Source organism: Vicia villosa, linkage group LG6, assembly GCF_029867415.1.
Source record: "Vicia villosa cultivar HV-30 ecotype Madison, WI linkage group LG6, Vvil1.0, whole genome shotgun sequence".
Taxonomy (NCBI): domain Eukaryota; kingdom Viridiplantae; phylum Streptophyta; class Magnoliopsida; order Fabales; family Fabaceae; genus Vicia; species Vicia villosa.
Window position 1 is genome coordinate 50190390 of NC_081185.1, and position 7977 is coordinate 50198366.

The window sequence follows — 7977 nt, forward strand, 5'->3', positions numbered from 1 at the left end:
TTCCTTGACTGAGTTCCTCATTCTCCCCAGTAGAGCGTTTCTCTCCCAACAGATTGACCTGTTTTCCCCAGGAGAGTCATCTTGTTCCCCAGTGGAGTTGCCTTAACAAAAGGTCCTTATGCTAAGTTCCTTATCCCCAGCAGATCTCTCATATCCCTAGCAGATTACTGTGCAGAAGTATCCATCTTCTCCACTGAGTTTCTTTCCTCAGCAAAGATTCACATGCATCCTTAGCAGAATCTGTTTTCCTTCAAGGATTTCCCCAGCGGAATGCGTCCTATACAAGCAAGTTGGTCACTTCCCCATCAGAGTTGTCTTCATGACTTGCCTTTATCTTCACATCCCCAGGGTGTCGAGATTTTGCTTCTCCGATGAAGTTGCCCGGGTATCCCCAAGCAGGATTTATTCCCCAAACAGAGCTCGCGTCCAGATTTGATCATATCCAGCGGATATCTGATCCATCTTTGCCAGCTCGCAGTTTGTGACTCTTGGTCACTTATCTTGTCCTCCCCGTAGAGTTCCGTACTCTCTCTCCAGGACTTCTTCAGCAATTCAGTGCTCTTCCGTTGTCTCCCTAAGCAACGTTCGAATCATGCATCATTCACATTGCATTCTCAAAAGCGTATAGCGTCTTCCTTCTCGGGAGCGTTGTTCCATACACATCCATACATGCATCATGCATGAATCATATCATATCTGTCTCTTTCTGCAGGAAAGTTATCCAGATTCAAATACTCCCTAGAGAGCAATATTCGCCTAGTCATTACAGGCGTTTATCCTGATGTTTTGAATCAGAAGAGGATTGTTCTACTTATTTTCTGGCATAACTCAGATCAGTTCAAAGACATTCCTATTCCCGATGCCCCCAGATCGGTGGAAGATATTTGTTCCTATCCTGATATCTAGCTCAGTTGAAGGAACCGCCTCCGGATCTCTATAGATCTTCCGAAGGAGCAAGCCCTCAGATACATCAGATCAGTTGGAAATATCTACTCCCTGATGATTTAGTTCGTTCAGAAGAAGAAATTCGTTTGCCCGGTCCTGATGCCTAACCATCAGTTGAAGACGCTTTCTTTACCCGGCGTACACAGTTCGGAAGAGATATTTGTTCCTATCCTAATATTCAGATTCAGATTAGTTGAAGGAACCGCCTCCGGATCTCCCAAGATCTTACGAAGGAGCAAGCCACTGATATCATCATATCAGATGGAGATGTCTGCCTGATCGACTTTGTCTTTCAGATGAAGATTGTCCTACTTATTTTCTGGCATCATGTCCAAATCAGTTTAAAGGCATTCTTTCCCCGGCGTACACAGTTCGGAAGAGATATTGGTCCTATCCTTATTTCCAGTTCAGTTGAAGGAGCCGCCTCCGAATCCCCGTGGTCTTACGAAGGAGCTAGCCGCTAATTCCCAGATTAGTAGGAATATCTACCTGATGATTTAATTGCATCAGAAGAGATGTCTGCCCAGATTCCCAGATCATGATTCCCAGATCAGAGATACCTATTACTCGTTGATGTCCAGATCAACCGATGTATCTCCCTCGATTCCCAGATCGACTTAAGACATCTATCCCGATGCAAGTTCGGAGACATTTGCTACGTCTGATACTCAGATCAGTCGAAATGTTCCTTCTCTTGATGTCCAGATCAATTGAAGTGTTTCCCCTGCCTGTGGGTGCCCGTTCCTTCTTATCACAAGTTGGAGCATATTTATTATCCAGATCAATTGAAGTTTTTTCTCCCTGCTTGCGGGGTGGTACATTCTTTCTTCATTGCAAGTTGGAATCTTCTATTGATCAAGAGCGCAAATTTTCGAGTTCATTCTGGTATTCAATCTCCTTCCACCTCAATGGTTCGAAATTTTCATTTCTCACTCGTCAGGTTCAAGAAGTTTGAATAGGGGCAGCTGTTGCACCTCAAAATTTTCCCTCTTTATTTGAGCTATAAGTTAATAATGACGTTTATTTCTTCATTCAAAAATGGAAGAAAAATAATAAAGAATTTCCATGGGTTTAAGAAGATAAGGTGTGAAAAATGGTTTAAACAGTGGAAATACGAGAAAATTCGCAAGTCATATTTGGAAGGTGGTATGAGCTAAGTTCCCGCGTTGTCATGACCGTTTCAACGATATCTACAACTTTCGTGTTCGGCTCGGAAGCCAATTCTTTAAGGAAGGTCGTCAAATTTGCAAATTATTTGGGATTTCACAGTGAAAAACAGTGCTGAATGTAGGGTTTCGGACCTCGGAAAATTCATATCTCCGAATCCGCTCGTCGGATTCGCTTGAAAATTTAACTGGAGCTCCGTACCATCATTACCAAGATTTCATATGTTCGGACTGAAGGCCAATTATGCACGGAAAACTCCCAGAATTTTAAGGATCGTCGCGTTGTTTCGGTAAAAAGTGTGTTTTCGAGTATGTCGCGCCGAGTTTGAAAATTCATAACTTCTTCGATTTTTATCGTATGAAGTCCATTCCGGCGGCATTTTCTCGGAAATTTCATTAGCTTCGATTCTTTGTCACACATGCTTGTTCAGATTTTTAGCCGAAGATGGAGTTTTATCGAGTTCTTTGAGCGGAACTCACAAAATTCTGCACAGTCGCGCCAGATGAATCGACGTTTCTCGTCATTCAAACGCGCGTAATTTCTTCATCGCATATCGGATTGAGACGATTCTCGCGGCGACGAGTCAAGAATTTGGTCATCTTCACAATGGTATTGGTTTCGTTCCGGAATTCAGAGCCGAACCGAGTTTCCTTAAAAATGAGCCAAAATAAGACGCACCGAGGGCAATTTGGACATTTCGCGTTGACAATATATAAACATTTTGCTCTTCACAAATCAAGGGGGAACTCTCATAATTTCAATTCACCAAAAGATCAAAAACACTTTCTCTCAATTCTCTCTCAATTCTCTTGAATCAAAACCACAAATTACATAAAACTTTCATCAAGATTCATCAATTTTCACTAAGATCAAGAGCATGGATTGAAGAATCAAGATCGGAAGTTCGAATTTCTCCTCCTCTCCTCACTAGATTTCGTGCGCCCTCCCTCTCTCTCCCCTCGGATTTCGCTTTCGCGTTCGTGTCGCGTTCGTGTCGTGTTCGCGTTCGTATCGTGTTCGTGTTCGCGCTTCGGTTGAGATCTTCATTCGGTAAGCTTTCGGATCTTGAATTAAGTGCTTAATTGTTGATTATTATGTGAATTCAAATCTAGATCTACCTCTTGTTCTTGATTAATGAATGATTGATGATGATTGATCGGTGAATTTGTTCATCTTTTGCTCGAATTAGTCGTGTTCATGTGAATTATGGTTAGATTTGATGATTGATTGCATATAATTGATGATTGTTGATGATGAATTGTGACATTCGTGTTTGGATCCATGATTCGTTGGTGATTTTGTGTGCATAATTGTTAATGTTCATGTATGTTACTTATGTCGCACTCAAAGTGTTTGTACAAATGCATGTGATAACTTTTTGCTCGATAAATGCCTTGCTTGATGCTATATGTTGTGTAGCTTGATCACTATCGCGTGTGCAAATACTTGTTGCCTTTGTTGCATTCATGTAATTGTTGGTGATGATATTTGAATTGTGGTTTGGCTTGACGCGTCGCACTTTGCCCGATTTGTTGTTATTTGGCCTAATTGACTTGTGGATTCATGACTATCCTTCGCCAAGATGCTTTGTGCCTAATCGTTGAGAGCGATACATTTTTGGCTTGTGCTTAATCATTGAAATCGATATATGTGTGGTTTTGTTGCTTTGGTGCTTAAGGATTGTTCACTTATTGCTAATAGCATGCCTCACATTAATATTTGGTTTACATATTCTCATATGCCATTGATTGTTACCGTGATATCGTGCTTTGTTTCCATGGGTGTTTCATTGTGTTTTGAATGTGTTTTGATGGCTTTTCATGATGCTTACAAGTTGGCATTGTTTCAAGTTGAGTGGAATTGGTTCCCAAACATAAAAAATAGCAAAAAAGTGTTTTTCTACAGCAGAACCCGGTTCCTAGGATGGAGGAACCGGTTCCCAGGTGTTTTGTTTGTGTTTGTCACTGTTTTTTGGACCAGAAACCGGGTTGTCCATTCCAGGAACCGGTTCCCCTGTCTGTTTCTTTTTCCTAACTTCTATCCTACGTAACTTTTTGCTCGTAACTCCGATTTGCACGTTCTTTATATCGCCGGAAAGCTTATGAGATGTACTATCTAGCTAGATACTTTGTTTTCATTAGTTTGTAGATCATTCATGTTTGATTTCTCTTTGATGTTTCATTGTCTGTTTCATGTTTACATTACTTGCCCGTTTCTTTTGGTTTATAGCAATAACGCAATTCCGATTGCGATGTTTGTTATCTCTAACTTGTGTGCTAGTGTGCAAAGCTCTTGGATAGTCACCAATCGGCGCTCATTGCTTGAGTGTTCCGCTTTACTTGCGGAACACGATCCCTATTCACTTGTATCGTGTTCTCATTCGGGAGACACGTTCCTATTACTTTATACTTGCTTGTTTGGTTTGTTTGTTCCTTTTGCATGTGTATTGTGATTGTACTCGACGTGCATGTCGAACTTTGTGTGTTTTCATGGCTAATCGGTGTGCTGACCATTTGCTTTTGCTTTGCTAGCTCGCTTGCGGGATTCTTAGTTTCTTCGCTTTGCTTCGCTGTAGTTTACGGATCATCATCCGTTTGGTATTGATCCCGTTTCATTTTATTTCTATTGCACTTTATCGCTTTCTCGCATCATCCAATAACATGAGAGGTAGGACCGAGACATTCATCTGGCCAAGCCCTCGAAAGAGGCTCTGTTTTTGTTGGTGTGTTTATATTTGTGCTTTGCGGCAGGGAGTCACGGTGTAATAAGTCCTATATGGCACTCCGTTAAGTCCTCATGGAAGGCACGCGGAAAGGGTTAGCAATCAACCCCCGCCTAGTCTCATCGAGTCCGTTCATTATGCGCACGCTACGCGTGGCTCGCTTCTGAACCTGCACAAGATCTTGTTATCGAGTATGTCAGGAAAAGGGTTCATGCAGCCGGACCCCCGCCTTTCTTATAGCTCGCGTCTCTCGACGTTGATGCTCGGTGTACGCATGCACCGTTTTCCTTTACGATCCGTGACGGCTTGGTTGCCGAGAGGGGTCCGCCCTCTTGTCTATGGCCCGATCATTTTCGCGAGGTCTAATGCTTGGTTGACTTGGGTTGAGCTGCTCCCCTTGGCTATGGCGGGACCGCTTTTCTACCATTCGGTCAGTACCGTTGGTTTTGTTTGCTTTACGAGCGGATGCTCGTTTGTGTGATATTATTGTATGCTTCCCCTTTCCCTCGTAGGTTGCTAGTTTAGTTTAGACTTGTACCCTTTGCATGATAACATTAGGTAGCAAGCTTTCCCCCTTTAGCTTAGGTCTTCCCCATGCATCTTTTAAAACACAAACCACACTCTTTGATTTTCTTTTCTTAAGAACTTGTTATTTCCGCTCCATTCCCAAGCATAAGTCTCCAAAGGTCGAGCAGCGGAGTGTGAATGTAACTCGTTCACCTAAAAAACACAAAACAAACAAAAATTAGTTAGCCGAGCTACGGTACCTCTGATTCCGCAAAACGGATACGTAGGCAGCGGGGTAGGGCCCGTGCGAGTATAACTCTTTCTTTTCCCTACATTCTGCATTCATTTTAGTCCATATTAGCGCAATTTGCTTACACACCCATAGTTTTAGACACAAGCGTGGATACCATCGAGTACGATGGGCGCGTGGGGTGCTAACACCTTCCCCTCGCGTAACCGACTCCCTTACCCTTCTTCTCTGGTCGTGAGACCGTTGTTTTGTTTTGTGGTTTGCTGGCATTCCCTTCCTTTTCAGGATAAATATGTTAGTGGCGACTCTGTTAATTTTTCGCGGTAGCGACAATAGTAACACTATCACTACTAATGATTAAATTTTAAGATTTTTAATATTAAATTTTATTCAGTTACAACTTACAACACTTGCAATTAAATAGGATGATAGTTAAAAAGTTGGATAGAATATTCCAACTTAAGTAGAATGAAAAAAAAAGTATATTGGATATAATATATATACTTTCATTAATTGCTATTTCATTCCAGCAAAATCGCCAAGCAAATTGACAATACCATAATGTGATACACATGTCTTTTAAAATAGTATGTATGCACATGACATGAACTATATAGATGAATTTGTAATGAGAGATATAAAAAATTCGATAACAATTATAAATAGATTGATGTCATACATATGTGAAATAATTGGGGTATCAACAAAAGAGAATGACAGTTGGGTATGTATCATCTTGTTTACACATTGTTAAAGGAGACATGCATATCATACTTAGTTAAGTTTGTTACAGGAGGACCGTTAAAAGACAAAGCAATAAATTTTGACCATTCTTTCTTGAGGACAATTTTGGTGTGAGAAACTCAGGAGCATACATTTCATCAAGCAAAGTTGTATAGACAAGCCTCTTAATTGGGGTATTGGTTGAACATGTCTCTGGACTTCAACTCTATTGATTTGTTAAAGTTTAATGAACAGAGTGACTTAGATCAGTAGACATGAAATGATGCATATAGAAAAATGCATTTTACATTAGAACTGCATTCTGAACATGTATAAATATTAAATTATAGGAATGAGGATAAACCACAGCAAAAATCGCCGCTGAGGTACAACTTTATGACAGCCAAACACAAAACACATTGGTGTTCATTACCAAAGACTGAGTGAGAAATTACATTTGAAAATGCTTTAGTAAATATTTGACACATAAATATGAATTACATACCAATTAGATTAGAAGTTATATTACTAATTACTAACTACTAACTCTCACTTCAGCATTCTAGAATAGTTAAGAAATAACTTGAAATAAATGACATCATGTAGATAATAACCAATTCTGGGTAACTTCATACTTGTAATACCACAAAGGGGTCCCAAAAATCATCTTAGTGATCCCTTGCAATTTCACCCCTTGTTGCTAGATTACCTCTAACCTAACCATCTGTGTTGATCTTAATCCACCGAAAGTTTAACTTTCTTCAAAAGACTGTAAGTATTTTAGGTGCTTTACAGAACCTTTTCTCAGTCTGTAGGTTATCTAAAATTTCATGTTCAATCCTATAATGTACATTTCAACCTTTAAAACAAAGGAGCTAATATTCGTTGAAGCAAATTTTTTGCCCACTATCGCATGCACACTAGCTTTAGCAATGTTGAACCTTAGCTTATTTATGGCTTGCCAAATTTAATGGGCCATGTGAATTAGGGAAAAAATTATAGTATATTTATTCTTAGGGTACCACCTAGTGAGGCCATCCTAAAAATATCCTCAGTGGGTTTTTGGGAAAGAGACAGAAGTTACTTATCATTAATTTATGAATTTTTATCTGTAAACCATGTGCTAAATTGATGTCATAATAATGTGAAAGCACAAACCGTCATTTTTAAATATTCAATTGAAATCAGTTAATCTATAAGGATGTAAAAAAAGACAAGCAATATGATGCAAGAAATAAATTATGAGAGTTATTTTTCTAGAACTTGAGGGTACTTCAAGAAAAAAAGACCTCCTAGAAACTCGTGTATATAATTCTTTAGAAAAAATAGCTAAATAAATGAACCTAACGTGAATCGAACATGCAACCTTCTGATCTGGAGTCAGACGCGCTACCATTGCGCCACAAATCCAATTGATTTTAGTTTAAGAAAATTACTTTATACAAAGAAATAGTAAAGTATTAGAAAACAAACTTAAATATGTCATCAATAGAAAAAGAAAATTGATGACATCTTCAAGCATTTTTTGATTTTGAATATTCAATTTAATGGTTATGCCTTAGATATTTTAGGTAATACAATAACATGTATATAATAAGTTAAAAAAATACCTCATAAAAGATATACATGCGTTAGTGCAATAAAAAAGCGAACAAAAGAAAAC

General features: G+C 39.3%; 1 non-coding gene across 1 annotated transcript; it reads right to left on the bottom strand.

Moving 5' to 3' along the window:
• Positions 1-7652: 7652 nt before the first annotated feature.
• Positions 7653-7724, bottom strand: TRNAW-CCA (transfer RNA tryptophan (anticodon CCA)). Its single transcript has one exon. It is a non-coding gene; the product is annotated as a tRNA-Trp (tRNA).
• Between the last annotated feature and the right edge of the window lie 253 nt (positions 7725-7977).